The following is a 19,476-nucleotide window of genomic DNA, read 5'->3' on the forward strand; positions in this document are numbered from 1 at the left end:
CCCCCCCCCCCCCACTAGAACGGGCGCGCACTCTGCAGCACAGGGAGTCCACTGGCTCCGGCCGCCCTGTAAGGGTTTTTTTTTGTTTGTTTTTCCCCTGCTTTGCCGGCCGTGCCGTTGTTTTTCCTCCCACCCCCCTGCTTTGCTGCTCCAGCCCCACCGTTTTTGTGTTGTCCCCCGCCCCCCACTTTGCTGCTCCAGCTGTGCCGTGTCCCTCCCCCCCAGCTTTGCTGCTCCAGCCCCACCGTTTTTGTGTTGTCCCCCACCACTTTGCCACTCCAGCCACGTCGTGTCCCCCCCCACACCCCCACTTTGCCGCTCCACCCGTGCCGTTTTTTCCCCCCTGTTTTGTTACTCCGGTGGCCCCACCCCATTTTTTTTGGCTTGGGGCGGCAAAAAAGGCAGAGCTGGCCCTGCCCACACCTGACTCCCTGCCATCTTTACAGGGGCCTGACAAGCTTTACTTGTGTTTGGATTCTGCAAAGCAGAGGAGCAGGTGATGTTTTCCTTGCAAGCTGTGTGTGAGTGAATCTTTGGCCAGGTCTGCACTACAAAGTTGTTTCAGCAGAATTATTTTGCTCAGGTGTGTGAAAAACACACAACACTCCCTCGGTCGGCAGCTTGTGGCCGGTGTACACAGTGCAATGCCACGTCTGGCGACAAAACTGCCCTGTTTTGGTGACAAAATAAAATGACTTCGATGAGAGGGCTAGAGCTTTTTGCAGCAAACTTAAAGTGACAGAGTAGACACTGCTGTTCATTATATCACCATAACTGGCCTCCTCCAGTATCCCACAATACCCACCGTGAACTCGCCTGCCCTGCATTCCTGCTACAGAGCCATGGGCCCCTCCCCTTTCATCGCTCTGGGAAGTTCTGACAGCTGAGCCTGCTGCTCTGCTCCGGCAGCCAGGAGCAAATCACTGCCATGGAATGGCTGCTCTCTCCCACCCTGCGAACACAGAGCAGGTGGTGGGAGCTTCCTTACAGTGTAGGGGGGCCACTAGCATCCGAACTGTGACACGCCCAGGACATCCCTTCCCTCAAGGAGGCTCTTACCTTCTAAACAGGGACGTCTGTTTTCTAGTAAAATCACTAAAAGGGAAGGAGAAAACTCAAAAGAGGTTCCTCCTGGCACTCACGTCCGTGAACCCGAATACTCTCTCAGTCCTCAAAGAGAGACCTGGAGAAGGAGACTTGCGGAAGCAAAGCCACAGGGGTCTCTGAGGTTTCCCTAGCCCCTCACCCCTGTCCTGCCTGGCTGATGTCAGCATCTTTCTGTGAGGTCACCACCTCCCCACCACCTCTGACCAATAGTCTGAGGTCCTGCAAAAGGCCTTTGTGATGTCACTGCCACACTCCTCCCTTCCTGTGCTAATGTCCTGCCCCTGCCCAGGCACTTTGGAGGTTTGAGCTACTCCCTGTGGATCACCCCACTCAAGGAGCGTTCATTCTAGGCAGCAAGCCGGCTAGACAGGAAAACATCAGATGCTGCTCCCAATGCTACACTCAGTTTTTCAGAAATTAGTCGACTTTATGGCCAGAAGAGACCATTAGAGCATTGAATCTGACCCCCTGCATATCACAGGCCTCCTGTATGACACAAGAGCTACTTTTGGGGCCAACACATTCCAGAAAGGCATCTAGTCTTCATTAAATGACATCAGGAGATGGAGAATCCACCACTTTCCTTGGTAGCTTGTTCCTGTGGTGAATCATCCTCGCTGTTGAATATTTGTGCCTTAGTTGTAATATGAATTTGTCTCTTTTCACCTTCCAGCCATTGGGTCTTGTTATGCCCTTTCATACCCAATCTTTTCTCTCCATTAAGGCCCTTCAACACTTCAATGAAGTCACTTTTCATTCATGAAGGGCCCCCCGCCGCCGAATTGCCGCCGAAGACCCAGAGCGGAAGAATCTTTGGAGGCCCGGACCCCACAAGAGTTTTCCAGAGCTCCTGGAGTTAGTGAAGAACCCCGCTCCAGGAGCCCCCAAAAACTCCCCCCAACCCGGCGGCCCTGATGGGACCTGGAGTTACTGTTATTGCAGGACTCCTATGAGACCCTCAGATGGTTGGTTTGCACTCTGCTCTCGGGACTCTCTCTCCTCCTCCCTCCCTGCTGCTCTCCTCCCCTAGACATTGAACCCAGACCTTGCTGCTGCCAACACCAACTGGCAGAAGGGCCTATAAGTCCCCTGCCTGAGGGGAGGCCAATGCATGTGGTCGGCCATAAGCAATATGATATTTTCTGTCTTATTCTCTATCCCTTTCTTAATGATTCCCAAGATTCTCTTTGCTTTTTTGACCGTCATTGCACACTGAGTGGATGTTTTCATAGAACTATCCGCAGTGACTCCAAAAATCCTTCACTTGAGTGGCAACAGCTATTTTTGGCCTCGTCATTTTATATGTATAGTTGGGATTATGTTTTCCAATGTGCATCACTTTGCATTTATCAACAAATCTGCCATTTTGTTGCCCTTTCATCCAGTTTTGTGAGCTCTTTTTGTAACTCTTCGCAGGCTGCTTTGGACTTAACTTTCCTGAGTAGTTTTGGATCATCTGCAAATTTAGCCACCTCGCTGTTTACCCCTTTTTCCAGATCATTTATGAATATGTTGAATAGCACTTGTCCCAGACCTCCTGGGGGACACCGCTATTGACCTCTCTCCATTTTGAAAACTCACAATTTATTCCTACCTTGTAACCAGTTATTTACCCATGAGAGGACCTTCCCTCTCATCCCATGAGAGTGTAATAGAGCAGAATAGGGCTTCCTTGGGAGGGGGAGTGAAATGAGAATATATCAGGGGGTTGTGCACATTTATTGTCCTGGTGAAAAAGTGTGTCTGATACTCAGTCTTTGCTGTTCCTGCCGGCTGTGACTGCTGAGGACATTTTCCTTCTCTACTCCAGGGTCTCTCCTCTGCCAGATTCTCAGCAAGTCAGGCCGCCCTGCAGACTATGGCAGAGCAGTTTGGTAATAGGCTGCAGGACTCACCACGTAAGAATGTAGCTGCTGTAACCACTTGACTGTCCATGGGCCAAATCCTACAGCCCTGGCAGCCCAGGATAACCTCCCACTGATGGTGATGGGAATTGAGCCTTTGTAACTAGCTGCTGGTACCTGAGGTCTCAGCTATGGATTAAACTGGTGGCAAGCACAGCTTCATCTAAAGAAGTGAAGGCTGTAAGTGAAAGAGCAAAGCTGGCCATCCGGGGAGCTGCTGCAGTCCCGTCACCACAGCTGGAAGGGAGAAGAGGAAAAACTCCCTAAAGTGCTGGGAGCAGCCCTGTGAAAAGGAAGTTTGTCAGTGAGATCAGTAGCAATAACTGTGAAATGAAGGAGTGCTTTCTCCTCTGTGCCGACATGGTTGAATTGTGTTGCTTTACTGTGAGAATAAGCTTTAAAATATCCTGCTCCAATTTCAGGATGGGTCTGTAACCATAATCAGTCTCTGTGGGAAGTGGCCTCTAGATAGTGATCTTTGGGCAGAATTGGCTGAAGAGCAGTCCTACTCACCAGGAGATCCTGGCTTGGCCTGCCAGTTCTTCCTTGCGGAACCTGGCTTTTCTGTCAGGCTCCTTTCTTTTATTTCTTCTCATAAAAATAAAAGACCTCACTGCACAATCCTTGTAAGTGCTTGTTCAAGACACAGAGAACCTTCCTTGCAGCTAAGTCTTGGAAAGTGTTAAATGGTAAGTCTGGAGTTGATGGAAAGGTTACCATGACTCAGAGTTGAGCTGAAGTTGCTGTGACTGGAACACAGAGCACTAATCAGTATCTGATCACAGCAGCTTGTGGGAGAAGCGCATGTTAGAAGCCCTCTGTCAGCTCAGCTGTGGCTTTCTGTACACTGAGGCAGCCTGCTCAAGGTCTGCAAGTCTTGATGGAAATGAGGAACATTTTTACTTTGGAATTTGAAGGTGTAGTCTTGGACCATCAAGTGTAGTGGTTGCAAATGCTCCTTTGGGGAAGGCGCCATGGCTTAGCTGGCTAAAGCACCTGTCTAGTAAACAGGAGATCCTGGGTTCAACTCCCAGTGGTTCCTTGTTCTATAGCTGTTGTCTCCTCTGCTCACATTTTCCTGTGTCCTTCTAGGAAACAGAAGAGACCTCCCTTGACGATCCAAGTAATTGCTTGTGAAGGGAAAAGGCTTCTTTCCAGCGGAGCGTTGGAGAGAATCAAATCCTCAGTCTGGAGTTGATCAAAAGGCTATTGGCATTGGCAAGGAGGTTGCTCCAGCTGCAATATGTTGTGACAGGAGAGGCTGTGTTGGGCACCCATGCGATTCGCTGGGGATATCTGTGCACAGAGCCCCTTCTAGAGGGTTCTCTGGAGGGTTTGCAGGAAATGGAGAATTACTGTCCTTTCACCTTTCATGTTATTGTTGATGAAAAATGGAGCAGTTAGGGGAGAAGTCCCAGAGCGTGGCACCATGGCAGAGCTTGCCAAGAGAGCTGCTGGATAAAGAGCAGATTCAGGATCCAGCATCCAGTGCTGCCTTGCTGAACGTGCCTCCTCTTGTCACCTTTTGGTCAATCTTTTTTGTTAACGGAGAAGCCCGACTCTGGCTAGCTATACAAATGCTTGCAAAAGAAATGGGTCTTTTTGCTGACAACTGTCAAAATGTGGAAACAAAGTCAAGGTCACTGAAACTCATCTTGCATGTGCAGTTGTTGAAGCTACAAAGCAGAGCACTAAGCACAGTATTACCATGACTGGTCACAGCAGGATCTCTGTGTGGTGGAATCTGTGGGGTACAAGCCCAAACTGTGGAACTGCTCTGTCCTCTTCTCTCTCCAGTCTGGGCTGTGTCTTACAATGCTGCACTAGTGACAAGCAGCAAAACCCCCTCCATGTGCTGTGATCACTCAGCCAACAACATGCAGCAATGCACCCAACTAAGTTGCATGAAAGCTCTGTAAATCACTCCTCAATTATACATAGAGAGACACCAGCATATCTCCCCAGCCCTCAGCCTTGCACCTCAGAAATGTACCGTCTTACACTGCTCAAAACCTCTTGAAAAGTGCAAGCTCATTAATTAATTCACCCCTTCCTCAAAAAGAAAGTGAACATGCACCAGCCTTTTTAATCTGAGCAGCTTTCCCAAGCACTTTGGACAATTTCACAAGTAAGTATAAAACATTAAAATAAGTTTATTAACTACAGAAAGATAGATTGTAAGTGATTATAAGTGTTAGGCAGAGAGGTCAAAGTTGGTTACATAAATGAAAATATCAGAGGGGTAGCCATGTTAGTCTGGATCTGTAAAAGCAGCAAAGAGTCCTGTGGCATCTTATAGACTAACAGACATTTTGGAGCATGAGTTTTCGTGGGTGAATACTGTGGCAGAGCTCTGACCTTGCTCCCTTGGGTCCTGTGCTTCTAGGTGGTTTATGCTGCCTCAGTGGCTCACTGCGACCCTCCACGTAGCCCTTCTCTGTCTAGGGCCAGAGTTACAGCCTACTGAGCCCTTTTCATCATAGGCTGCAAGGAGGTTGGTGAGAGAACTCCCACAGTCTCTGTTCAGCCTCCTGTCCTGACAGGGACCTGACTTCCCCTCCCAGGAGCTGTTCCTGTAGTGGTGGGTTGGGGGGAACCTGGGCCCACCCTCTACTCCGGGTTCTAGCCCAGGGACCCTAATGGTAGCAGTTGTTGGCAGCCAACCTTTCACTGCCAGAGTTGCTGCATTTCCCTGGGCCACTTCCCCACAGCTCTCCTGCTTCTCCCTTCTTCACCCTTACCTTAGGGCTTCTTTAACGATGGTTTGAGGGTGTCTTCAGTAACCAGCCCTTCAGCCGCACTTCCTCTCCCCTGGCTCTTCCCTGCCTGACTGGAGTGAGCCCTTTTTATAGTATCAGCAGGGCCTTAATTAGAGTCAGGTGGTCACATTAACTGAATGGCCTCACCTGACTCTTTACAGCTTAATTAGAGTCAGGTGTTCTCATTAGCCTGGAGCAACCCCTGCTCTGGTCAGTCAGGGAACAGAAAACTGTTAATCCAGTGGCCAGTATATCTGCCTTCTGCTATTCTGCTGTACCCACCTGGCCTGGGTCTATCACAATGCCCACTTCGTCGGATGCAAGTCTTGCATCCGACGAAGTGGGTATTCACCCACGAAAGCTCATGCTCCAAAACGTCTGTTAGTCTATAAGGTGCCACAGGATTCTTTGCTGCTTTTATAAATGAAAATAGAATCTCAGTGTGACATTCTATACCTTTGGGGGAGCGGGCTGTAACCCCCATATTCCTCATTTTCATATAATCATGATCTTACATATAGAGCATGACTTCTAAGATATCAGGGGAAAGGATATGATCTGCTGAAAGTCATTTCTCTACCGATCTATGTATACCATTCATGCATATGAAGTTATGAGAATTGTGTAGTGTGGTTGTCACTATGCTGTAAGTTGGGGGAATCAGCCATCACCTGCATGAGGCCACACACGGGGAATTGCTCAGCCTTGCTTGGAGAGACGCAGTGATGCTCACCTGACTCTGAAGAGAGCCACAAAGCCAATGGGGAAGAAAGGACATGATAAAAGGAGAGACATTCGCTATGCTTTATCTCTCTCTTCCACCTACAGCCATCACCACACCAAGTGACTGAAGAGCTGATGAAAGGGGAGAGCCTGGCTGAAAAGCAACCAGCCAGCCTGTAGTGAGAAGCATCTAAGTTTGTAAGGGCATTGAAAGGGTTAAGATCAGCTTAGAATGCATTTTGCTTTTATTTCACGAAAACAGTGAGGAGTCCGGTGACATCTTAAGGACTAACAGATTTATTTGGGCATAAGCATTCGTGGGTCAAAAACCCACTTCCCCAGATGCTTGGGGTGAAAATTGCAGATACAGACATAAATATATATTGGAACATGACATGAAGGGAGTTACCTTACAAGGGGAGAACCAGTGTTATAGGCCAATACAGTCAGGGTGGATGTGGTTCACTCCCAATAATTGATGGGGAGGTGTCAATACCAAGAGAGGGAAAATTGCTTTTGTAGTGAGCCAGCCACTCCCAGTCCCTATTCAAGCTCAAATTAATGATGTTAAGTTTGCAAATAAATTGTAACTCTGCAGATTCGCTTTGAAGTCTGTTTTTGAAGTTTTTTGAACGGCTACTTTTAAATGTTACTGAATGTGAATATAGAACAGGAGTACTTGTGGCACCTTAAAGACTAACACATTTATTTTAGCATGAGCTTTTGTGAGCTGCAGCTCACGAAAGCTCATGCTAAAATAAATGTGTTAGTCTCTAAGGTGCCACAAGTACTCCTGTCCTTTTTGCGGATACAGACTAACACGGCTGCTACTCTGAAACCTGAATGTGAATATGTGAATGGGTTAGTGAATGTGTAAATGCAGTAGTATCTGTGCAAGTCACATATGGTCTAGTGGTTAGGATTCCTGTTTTTTCACCCAGGCGGCCTGGGTTCAATTCCCAGTGTGGGAACAGTCCAGAGCTTTTGCTCAGAAGGGAGGGAGGAAATGAAAGGAATGGGAAGGGATCCTGCCAGCAGGGGAGTTGGACAGTGTTCAGAGGGGATCCCAGAAGTGGGGGTGGGGGCAGTAGCATAGCTGGCGGGATTCAGCAGAAGCAGCCACTTCCCATCAGGCTGGCAGGCAGAGAAGCAGCGTCTGCTGGCTGCATGGCCAGAGGAGCCATAGGGCGGCAGCGGCAGGCCGGTGTGGAAGCCGCGCCTGCCAGCTGGCGCTGCCCACCACACGGCTGGAGGAGTCGCGGGGCAGCAGGCTGGCATGGAAGCGTCACCTGCCGGCCGGTGCACACACACCCAAGCCCTGGGACAGGAGCCGGGGACAGGCGGCAGCGCAGGAGGGAAGGTGAGCGGGTGGAGGGTCTGGTCTGGTCTGAGGGGGAGCCAAGGGGGCGTGGCCAGAGGGGGAGCCAAGGGGGGGGCGCCTTTTTATGTTTTTTGCTCCCCCTATGCTGAAAACCTGGCTACGCCACTGGGTGGGGGGCAGAGCTCTGAGGGGAGATCAGGGAAGGATCCCGGCTGTGTGGGAAGTGGGCAGCATGGAGAGTCCAGGCCTGGCATGGGGAGTGGGAAGAGGGAATGTGTCCCTCTAAACTCACCAAGGGCAGACTCGGCAGGACTGGAAGAATTACGTGTTTGTTGGTAAATGTCAATTTCTGTGTAAACACACAACCCAATGGCAAAATATTTCCATCGATAATAATCAAGATTGACAGATGGGCAAAGTAAGAAACGTGCTGCTTGAGAACGTGTCTGTCGGATTGTTTTGCATAAGAGTGTGAGAAACTGACATGCAAGTTTCAAGGATGAAGCTAGTTCTTATCTGCTGGGAGACAATAACAGGATAATAAATTAAAGGGTTGGCCAGGATGTTAAATAGCCAATGAAGTTACAGCTGTGCCTGTCTGCACATTATTAACCAATTAGCAATTGCTTGATTGCCTGCATTAATTGTATAAATGAAATATGCTGGAGAGAAATAAAGGACTTAGCTGCCAATCATGCTGACTGAAGAGCTTTGTTCATGCCCGCTTGAGAGGCACCGAGACGCAACAAATGGTGACCCCGACGTGATTCGTATTGAATCATGATAGTGTCGGGAGCCTGAGCCCAGAGGCGAACGGCCAGGAGCCTGAGCCCAGAGGCGGGGAGTGCCTATCCGACGTGATTCGTATCGAATGCTGAAAGTGTCGGTGGCCTAGTCTCGGTGGCCTGTTCCAGGCGGAAGAGCCGCGGCGGGGAGTGCTGGAGAAGGGCCGGCCCCCGGGCGTCCAAAGGAGAGGCGCATCTGAGCTCAGAGGTGAGCGGCTAATATGGGAACCGCTGCATCAGCGGAACAAAAGATAACACAGAAGCCCCCGGGCGTCCAACAGAGACGCGGTGAGCGGCTGGGAGCCGCAGGGGAGAGTGCCGGAGACGCCCCCGGGCGTCCAACAGAGACGCGGTGAGCGGCTGGGAGCCGCAGGGGAGAGTGCCGGAGAAGCCCTCGGGCGTCCAACAGAGACGCGCGTCTGAGCTCAGGGGCGAGCGTCCGAAAAGAGAGGCGCACCCAAGCTCAGATATGAGTACCGCTGTATCAGCTGAAGAAAAGATAACATAGAAGTTTTATTTGCACATTATGAACCGACAAAGGGAAAAGATCTTCCCTGCTGCACTGATTCACTTATTAAGAAGAGAGGGGGAGTTGTGGAGGCTCCTCCTGACCGGCCTTCGGGCACAGGACGAGGAGGTGCTCCGCTGGAAGCGAGCCCTGGACGGGAAGACGTTGGAGTGCATGGCACAGGCAGAGGGTCGTGAGCAGGCAGAGGCACGTGAGGAGGTGCTCCGCTGCAAGCGAGCCCTGGACGGGAGGTTTGAGCCTGGGACAGTGCTGGGAAAACCATTATGCTTCTCCGGTATGAGCAGCGATAGCTGACACAGGATTTACAGATTAAAAGAAGCCAAGCAGGGAAGGAAAAGGAACAGCATGAGTTAACAAGGCAAGAAAGCTCATTCCTTTTTTTTTGGCCCAGCCAAGGACATTGCTTGCAACTAAGACTTGGCGAATGGCCAAGAGAAAGGGGGGGGCTTGACTGTGCTCAGGCCGCTGGAATAGCTGTAAAACTCGGCCTGGCATTACCGGAATGTGTTAGATTTTTTTTTATGGGTAAAGAAACGCTACAAAAAGACTGACTGCTTGGACCCATGATTTTTACTGCAGAAAGACCCCTTCACATCAGGAGAATTTTCCTACTGATGATTGGCCTAATTTTTTTTTAGTTCCATTGTGCTTTTAAACAGCAGCAATAAAGGACAAGGTAACGTGCTGGCTAATTTCTCCCTTGTCCGCTGCAGCCCCCACGTTCTGGATATTTCCCCCGTAAAAGCTGAACCACAACGGTGGTGAAAAAGGAGAAAAAACACTTACAGTATTGACATTGCCAAAGTCCAGAAATTCCTGACTAAAAAGACATTGAGAACTGATCCTGGTGAAGAGATAAAGAATTGTACACTGGCAGGAAGAAATTTGGGACTCCTGCTGAGAAATGTGATATTAATTGGATTTTGGGTTTATTCTACAGGCTGCGCCCTGTGTTTTGGATAAATCCTTCAGTATGTATAGCCCACCCTAATTGGATTGTAAATGATATGTCCTTCTTTTATTGAGGCTGAGAAAGCATTGCCGTGGGAGCTAGTATGTTTGAATTTTTGAATGGCCAGCTGGTGGCCATTCGGAGTGATTTTGAGCACCAGGATAGCCCACTGCCCTTACAGATATATTAGGAGTACCATTTGATTTGGGGTTGTAGAGATATATTTGGACACTGTTTGGTTGGAAGTGTGAGTATTTGCAGTGCCCCTCCCCAGCATGTAAACCGGTTGAGTTGGGGGGTGAGGGCTTTTACATACCGAACCCTGCTGGGTTCATGGGGAGGATGAATGTGAAATTATTTACCCCAGCTTTTTAGAGTTTAATTGTTTGTTGTTTTTTAAGTTTGAGAAAACTCAGCCAAAAGGTTTGTTGAGTATTCTCAAGGGGGGAATTGTGGATTGTTTAGGCATAAATTTAGGTAATTTGGGAGAATGGCTTTGAATTTATGTGACCCTAAGAATTTTTATGTAAAGTGTCTTTGTTAGTCTATTTAGATTTTTTGTTAATTTTGTGTTATGTGCTGATTATTGGCTGTTGTAGACTGCTTGATATTAGATGTGGCCTATATTATAATAGACAGCGTATTTGGAGAGGAAATATGGATCGGGCCCAGGCAGGCACGCAATAGATAGAGAATTTGAAGGAAAAACAGGATCGGGCCCAAGCGAACAGGCAACAGATAAGGCTTGAAAAGCTGGCTGAAAAACTCTTGAGGGCGTAGCGAGACTAAAAGTTTAACTCTATGGTTGCCAGAGGGAATAAAGGTTGAATTTTGTAAAAATGCTTAGAGAAAAGTTTTTGGTGTTTTGAAATGTTTGTAAATAAATTTAGGCAAGAAATTAGTTTGCAATTGTTTGGCCATAAATATTTTGTTGCATTAGTTAAAGATTGTATATTGTGCTATGTAATTGTAATTGTATTAGGCTAAGGGCATATAAGTGGTGATGTTTTTTTTTTTTTTAGTGTTTAAAATTAAAAGCTAATAGTAAAAAATTTTAAGCTGTGATTAGCTTTAAATTTTAGGAGTAAGCTAGGAAGCAATTGTATTAATGTAAATAATTTACCTGATGAAGTAATTTTTTTGTTTTGCCTGCTAGCTATATAGGGTTTTGGTATATTTTAAGTAATAATTAATTGCCCAGTAGGGGTAGTTTTGTTTTTGTTTTTTAGATATTACAGAAAATTGGTGTTAGCTGTATAGCATTTAATGTACCATGTAATTATTTATAAATTGCATGGTTATGGATAAGCCTTATAGATTGAGGAAGCATTATTTGGCTTTTAGTTTTGTTTTGCTTAATTGGTTATTGTTAATTTTTTATGTGTTTGGAATAGAGGGGAGAATTTCCCTATGCTGCCTTGGTGGAAAATTACAGCTGCGTAATTACGAGAACAGAGGGATGAGATAATGTTGTTATGAGAAAGTAGGGAACTGCCAGAGCGAGGCAAAGGCCAGGTGGCCTAACTGGATCAGATACGGTGCATGGGAAATGGGAAGACAGTAAGCCAGGTGGATTCCGGCGAAGTGGGTCCGGCCTTGGCTGATTTTGGCGCAGAGTGCCATAAATACAATGGCCTTCTGCTTGCTGCCCCATGTTGCTGCAGTGGAGGCCCTTACTGGAAATCTGCTTTGTGGGTGTTTGCACATTGGCAGAACCCTCCTGGCCCCTTGGGCCACTTGCATTACCTGGAGGGGGGATGTGATAGGTGAGAGCAGGGTACTGCGGAAGATATTGTTATGGTTTAGTTAGATAGCTGGTGTTTTTATTTGCCTTTTGCTTTGGCTTGTGTGTATGTAGTATTGATATTGTGAGTTGGGATTGTTTTGCTGTGCCTTCCTTTTTTTTTATTATGAGAATAGGGGGGAAGTGTCGGATTGTTTTGCATAAGAGTGGGAGAAACTGACATGCAAGTTTCAAGGATGAAGCTAGTTCTTATCTGCTGGGAGACAATAACAGGATAATAAATTAAAGGGTTGGCCAGGATGTTAAATAGCCAATGAAGTTACAGCTGTGCCTGTCTGCACATTATTAACCAATTAGCAATTGCTTGATTGCCTGCATTAATTGTATAAATGAAATATGCTGGAGAGAAATAAAGGACTTAGCTGCCAATCATGCTGACTGAAGAGCTTTGTTCATGCCCGCTTGAGAGGCACCGAGACGCAACACGTGTCCTGTTCTAATCCATTAGGGGACCCTTCTGCCTTAGGCACCACCATATGGGTGTTTCATTTCCCTCCCCATTTTCACACAGAAACACAATTTCCTTTCTACAGATCCAAGAACAGCAAAACCTCCCTGTGTCTCTTGTCTGAGCCAGGGCATTCGATTCCATTGAAACCTTCTCTCCTGCAATGGCAATGGTCAGACAGAGGGGACGTGTCCACCTTCCCCCACCACCCCCGGCAGTGAGATATTCCCTCTCCTCTTCATGCTGCTGTTGTTATTCCATGAGTTATCAAGGATGGAATAAAAAGCTGAGTTTACTCCAGGGTGAGGAAAGAAAGGAGCCACCAACTCCCTGAAAAATCTCAGTGCCCAGAGAAAACCTGCCCTGCTATTGGACTCACAGAGGTGCTGGCGATACGACGGGAAAAGGGACTGTCTGATTTGCCAAGGCAGGGAATGAACAATCTACAGCAACATCTTTAACCACAAACACACTCTAACCATGCTCCAGCCAGTAGGGAAATGGGCAGGAATTCTTGCTGTTCAGCCATGGCCACACGTACAGAGCTGCACAGCAGTGAGTGTGCTGGGGAAGCTGGTCTGAGCAAACCATTGGAAATGACCTTTCAGTGAGAACAGAACCAGAGTATAGAAAGGCCCCTGTGTTAAGTGGTTGTGGCTGAGGGCTTAGGGAGCTGGGCTAGAAAACCATGAGTGTCTTTCAGTGGAGGCTTGATTCTTTCCAGCAAGGCAAGGCTGGTGTGTGGTATCTTCATGGTTGTACTTTCAGTGTCAGACCACACACAGACACAGTGCACCAATTATTATTATCACCCACAGTGCACCAAGTCTAGACGTATTCAGAGGCTAAGGACATGTCAACATTTCAAACATTGAGTCTATGTCACTGCAGCTCATTAATGGAGATGCTCTATGCCAGAGTTTCTCAAACTTCCTTTCACTACAACCCCCTTCTGCCAAAAAACTTACTACATGGTCCCTGGGAAGGGAGGTGGAAGGATGTCGTATCTTATACTGACATGTGCCAACTTCTCATAAACTCAAGGCTAGATCTGTGGGAAGAACGTCTCCCTATAGAAGAGACTAACACAATAGGAACAGGGATTCTTTGTTCAATCTGTAGCTCTGAACAAGACACAATTCTTTAGTTCTTAGCTCCAAAACCTGGCAATTTGCTGACCAGGCCTATCTTAGCAAGCAAGGCTTTCTGTTTACCCAGCTTTCTCTTAGCTGATCACGATTTGCTAGGCCTCTGGTCCGTTGACCATACTCTGGACTTTGGGTCTGGAAAAGAGCTGGCACAATCCATAGACCAGGTTGTTATACAAAATGCACATGGATTTTAACCCTTCACATTCAGTAATGGCAAAGTTCTTGGTTCAGGCTTGTAGCAGTGATGGAATAAACTGCAGGTTCAAATCAAGTCTCTGGAGTCCATCCACAGCTGGGATGGGTCATTCAGTCCTTTCTCTAGAGCTTCAGTTTGTAGCAAAGTCCCTCCAGGGGTATGAAGCAGGATTGAAGACAAGATGGAGATGAAGCATCAGCCTTGTATAGTCTCTTGCCATGTGGTCTTTGCTTTCTTTGTCTCAAGGACACTCTATGCAGCATGTGGCATAGAAAAACTTAAGAGTTCTGGCCACAGGCAGGTCCCTGCATACCTTGCTGAGGCACAAGGCGTATCTGCCTTCTCTCAATGGCAGATTGTATAGCTGATGGTCCTTAATGGGCCATCAAGCAAGCTAGGCAGAACTGACACCAACTTGTATGGCTGGGGAGTTCCCTGGAAGCATAGCACAAGTTTGAAATACGGGCAGCATAGAGCCAATATTCATAACGTCAACTACAAAAATGATACACATCTAGAGATAGCATCATTATAATCAGCCAATCAGAACCTCTCCATAGACCCCTTACATGACAACCTTTCTAACATATTGGCTGCAAATATAGAACAGTGGTCCCAATGGTGATCTATGCAGTTACAGATTATGTCAATAACATCACAGGAGGTGACACGGCATCAGTGAGACTGATACTGGAATACTGCCTCCAGTTTTGGTGTCCTCATTTGGAAAAGACGTTGTGAAATGGGAGCTGGGGCAGCAAAGAGCCTCCAAGGAAATTGGTGGATTCTCCATCTCTTGATATCATTTAATGAAGACTAGATGCCTTTCTGGAATGTGTTTGCCCCAAAAGTAGCTATTGTGTCATACAGGAGGCCTGTGATATGCAGAGGGTAAGATTAGATGCTCTAATGGTCTCTTCTGGCCATAAAGTTGACTAATTTCTGAAAAACTGAGTGTAGCATTGGGAGCAGTGTCTGATGTTTTCCTGTCTAGCCGGCTTGCTGCCTAGAACGAACGCTCCTTGAGTGGGGTGATCCACAGGGAGTAGCTCAAACCTCCAAAGTGCCTGGCCAGGGGCAGGACATTAGCACAGCAAGGGAGGGGTGTGGCAGTGACATCACAAAGGCCTTTTGCAGGACCTCAGACTATTGGTCAAAGGTGGTGGGGAGGTGGTGACCTCACAGAGAGATGCTGACATCAGCCAGGCAGGACAGGGGCGAGGGGCAGGGAAACCTCAGAGACCCCTGTGGCTTTGCTTCTCGAGGTCTCTCTTTGAGGACTGACAGAGTATTCAGGTTCACGTACGTGAGTGCCAGGGGGAACCTCTTTTGAGTTTTCTCCTTCCCTTTTATTGATTTTACTAGAAAACAGCTGTCCCTGTTTAGAAGGTAAGAGCATCCTTGATAGAAGGGGTGTCATGGGGGCATCACAGTTCGGATGCCGGTGCTCCCCCCCAATGTATGGAAGTTCCCGCCACCCTGCTCTGTGTTCGCAGGGCGGGAGAGAGCAGCATCCACGGCAGTGATTTGCTCCTGGCTGCCGGAGCAGAGCAGCAGGCTCAGCTGTCAGAACTTCCCATAGCGATGAAAGGGGAGGGGCCCATGGCTCTGTAGCAGGAATGCAGGGCAGGCGAGTTCACGGCGGGCATTGTGGGATACTGGAGGAGGCCAGTTATGGTGATATAATGAACAGCAGCGTCTACTCTGTCACTTTAAGTTTGCTGCAAAAAGCTCTAGACCTCTCATCGAAGTCGTTTTATTTTGTCACCAAAACAGGGCAGTTTTGTCGCCAGATGTGGCATTGCACTGTGTACACCGGCCACAAGCTGCCGACCGAGGGAGTGTTGTGTGTTTTTCACACACCTGAGCAATATAATTCTGCTGAAACAACTTTGTAGTGCAGACCTGGCCAAAGATTGACTCACACACAACTTGCAAGGAAAACCTCACCTGCTCCTCTGCTTTGCAGAATCCAAACACAAGTAAAGCTTGTCAGGCCCCGGTAGAGATGGCAGGAGTCAGGTGTGGGCAGGGCCGGCTCTGGCTTTTTTGCCACCCCAAGCAAAAAAAATGGGGTGGGGCCACTGGAGCAACAAAACAGGGGGGGGGGAAACGGCACGGGTGGAGCGGCAAAGTGGGGGTGTGGGGGGGGACACGACGTGGCTGGAGTGGCAAAGTGGCGGGGGACAACACAAAAACGGTGGTGCTGGAGCAGCAATGCTGGGGGGGAGGGACATGGCACAGCTGGAGCAGCAAAGTGGGGGGGTGGGGGACAACACAAAAACGGTGGGGCTGGAGCAGCAAAGCAGGGGGATGGGGGGAAAAAACAACGTCGCGGCCGGCAAAGCAGGGGAAAAACAAAAAAAAAACCCTACAGGGTGGCCGGAGCCAGGGGACTCCCTGTGCTGCAGAGTGCGCGCCCGGTCTAGCGGAGGGGAAGGGGAGGGAGTGGCGGGAGAGAGAAGTGGGGCAGCCAGTGCTTAGGCGGGACACTCACCACGTGGCCCTGACCGCCGCGCCGCCTGGCACCCTCACTCCTTCTCTAGACTAACCAGTCCTAATATAGTGTAACATGGTTATATTCCACCACCTTCACTGGTTACACCCAACAAAATTAATTATACAGCAGACAGAAACAATCACAGAACCAGACAGAGACCATGCAAATAAACATACAAAACAATACAGAAGGGAGGATTTCACAACTACATCTATACAGACATAAGGGTTTTCCAGCTGGGTCTATTGATAAGTGAGTTCTTGCCAGACAGGATGCTACCAAACTAAGTTTCCCTTTCTCTGGAGGTGACAGGAATATCAGGACAGGATTGTATTCCTAACAGCCCAATAGCAGCTTAGTTCAATGTGACTAGTTGGGAATGTGAGGATGTGACCATACACTTCCCACCTTATGGCTGCCTTTGCTGCTTAGCCGAAGAACCAGGCCTCAGACTGTCACAGTAAGAGAAGGCCATTACACAGACAGATGGTGATTTTTTATTCTTTCTTTTATATCTTTATAACTAGCTAAGTGATAAAAATACACCTAAATTCTTAAAGTACAGGCCTTTGCAGACAGGCCTGAATATCTGTATCCTAACAGTCCTTGAGGTCAGGCAGCCTCTGGGTAAGGGGGTGGGGAATCAGATCCTTCCCCTGGCCAATTCCACCAGGGTGGTGTATAAACCAGGCAAGTTCCCCACAATAGCCAGACCAGATGCCCCCTGTACACTTGCCCTCTGTCCTCATTGCTTCTCTGTATCCCTTCCCCCCCATCTCTGCTGCTCCCCCTCTGGGCTTTCTCAGCACCTGGACCCACAGCGCTTCCTGCCAGCCAGAGACTGCATGTTCTAGGCCTGCTCCTGTGGATGAGGCCTCTCTCCTGCTTGCTAAGGAAAGGAACCTTTCCAGGAAATGGCCACAGCTTCTGGGATTCCCTGTGTGGCTGTGAAGAGAGTTTGGCTCCTGGCACACAAGGCAACTTAAAAGCTGAGTACCCAGACAGGGGCTTGAACCCTGGACCCTCAGATTAAGAGCCTGATGCTCTACCAACTGAGCTACCTGGGCTTGTTAGGAAACATCTTCACCATTCACCACAAGAGTGATTATCCCAGTGTGCAGGCAAGAGTGAGCAGGCAGGCAAAAGAGAGGCAAAAAAAGTCCCAGGACAAAAACCCTACAGGTTCAGAGCGATGAAAGGGGAGGGGCCCATGGCTCTGTAGCAGGAATGCAGGGCAGGCGAGTTCACGGCGGGCATTGTGGGATACTGGAGGAGGCCAGTTATGGTGATATAATGAACAGCAGCGTCTACTCTGTCACTTTAAGTTTGCTGCAAAAAGCTCTAGACCTCTCATCGAAGTCATTTTATTTTGTCACCAAAACAGGGCAGTTTTGTCGCCAGATGTGGCATTGCACTGTGTACACCGGCCACAAGCTGCCGACCGAGGGAGACTGCACAGCCACTGCCTGTCAGCAGGATTCCCCCTCCTCCTCCTCAGGGAGACTAAATCTCTGTGCCTTGACAGCCGGTCCATCCGCTGCACCTCAATCCCCCATGCCCAAGCCTCCCTGCCAAAGCCCTGCACCTGGCTCCATACAATTAAGTCTCACTTGTCGCTGGGAACTTAACTTCTTGTGCCCAGAGTGTCTCAGCCCCCCTCAGTAGATGACCTGAGAAACATCAGCAGCCGCGCTGCATACCGGTCTGTGGGTGGCCTTCAGTGGGGTTCAGCACAGCAGGGAGCAGGCTGGCCCTGTGGCTGTCTGCTGGCCACACATAATCATGGTCCTCTCCTCCTCTTGCCCTGACCTCCGCTGCTTTTAAGCCTTCCCTTGGAGCTGTCAGCACCAGCCGCCTCTGCACTAGGTGCCCAGATGAGGAGAGGTGCTGGGCTCCCACCTGCCCAGCCCTGCTTCCTTCAAGCACAGGGGCAAGTGCCAGACTTGTGGACACCAGGTGAAGCCGTGAGAATCCCAACCCTCAGGCGTCAGTTCTAGAGCCCTGACCCATCCAGCAGGAGGGGAAAAAATTGCTCTTGCAGAGCTGGAGACAGGGAAGTGGAGCAGTGTGAGCTCCAGGGCTTTACCACAAGGTCCCACTGAGATTTGAACTCAGATTGCAGAAGTCAGAGCCCTGAGTGCTGCCCATTACACCATGGGACCAGCTCATGCTGCCTTCTCTAGCCATCAGTGACCCTCATGGGGCCGGCTCATGTAAGGGACTGTTGGCCCCTTACTAAAGCTTAGTGGGGGTTTTGGTTGGCTAGTTCCTAGTTTCAATAGAAGGGGGAAGGGCCAATGGGAAATCAGGACCCTGAGACTGACAGTCCCCTGGGCAATGGGGAGAGGCCAAAGCTCCAAGTTAGCCGCACTGACAGGCCAGGCAGTGTAATGAGGGATTCACCAGGCCAGGGGGGCCCATCCTCCGTGGGAGCTGGAACTGCCTGGGCCAGAGTGGGGCAGAGCTAAGGAGAGAGCAGGAGCCCAAGAAGAGCCAGGGAGCAGAGCTGGGCAGGTGTAGTGCCAGAAACTGCTCCTTGTAGGATTTTGCTACCTGCAGCAGTTACTGAGACCTGAGGTTGTTCTTATTTGCTGACTTGTCCTAATTGGCTAAAAGTTGACAGTGGTGGGAGATGGAAGCATAAAGGCTTCATCCTCCAAACGACCCTGCCTGGTGTCCATCTGTATCTATTACCTCTTAATACCGGATTGTAAAAAAATAGAGTGAGGTCATTTAAGCATCATTTATTTTGCAGCTTCATTTACTGTGCTAACAATGTAGCATCCTGACACCGATACTTCTGCCCACATGCCCTGTGGGTTGGATTCATTTTAGTGGGACACGGGACATGTGGAGGATAATTTAAACTCTTAATTTCCTTAGGGTTTCCCTTTAATATACTTCTCTGCTGGTGCAATTTCTGACCATTGCACGTCTATTGTATTTATTACAATAGCACAAGTAAGTCACACAAGTGACATAGTCTAGGGGCTTGGCTACACTTGCAAGTTAGAGCCCATTAAAGCAGCCCCGGGTGCCCTAACTCCTGAGGTGTCCACACTCGCAAGGCACATGGAGCACCTGGGCTCTGTAGGTGGAGCACTCCTGGTAATCCACCTCCATGAGAAGTATAAAGCTCGCTGAGCCCTGCTGAAATACCCGGGCATCAGTGTGGATGACGTGTTGCATCACTGCACTGTGTTTGGCCTCAGGAAATGTCCCATAATCCCCTGAAGTCAAGTGCTCACTCTGGTCATTGTTTTGAAATCGGCGGCAGGCATGCGGATATCCCCTTTC

General features: G+C 48.8%; 2 non-coding genes across 2 annotated transcripts; one reads left to right on the plus strand and one right to left on the minus strand.

The window, feature by feature from the left end:
• The first annotated feature begins 3,979 nt into the window (after positions 1-3,979).
• TRNAT-AGU lies at positions 3,980-4,053 on the plus strand. The gene has a single exon. It is a non-coding gene; the product is annotated as a tRNA-Thr (tRNA).
• Positions 4,054-17,173: 13,120 nt separating this feature from the next.
• Positions 17,174-17,246, minus strand: TRNAK-CUU. The gene has a single exon. It is a non-coding gene; the product is annotated as a tRNA-Lys (tRNA).
• Between the last annotated feature and the right edge of the window lie 2,230 nt (positions 17,247-19,476).

The sequence above is a fragment of the Mauremys mutica genome, unplaced genomic scaffold (genome assembly GCF_020497125.1).
Source record: "Mauremys mutica isolate MM-2020 ecotype Southern unplaced genomic scaffold, ASM2049712v1 Super-Scaffold_100466, whole genome shotgun sequence".
Classification (NCBI taxonomy): domain Eukaryota; kingdom Metazoa; phylum Chordata; order Testudines; family Geoemydidae; genus Mauremys; species Mauremys mutica.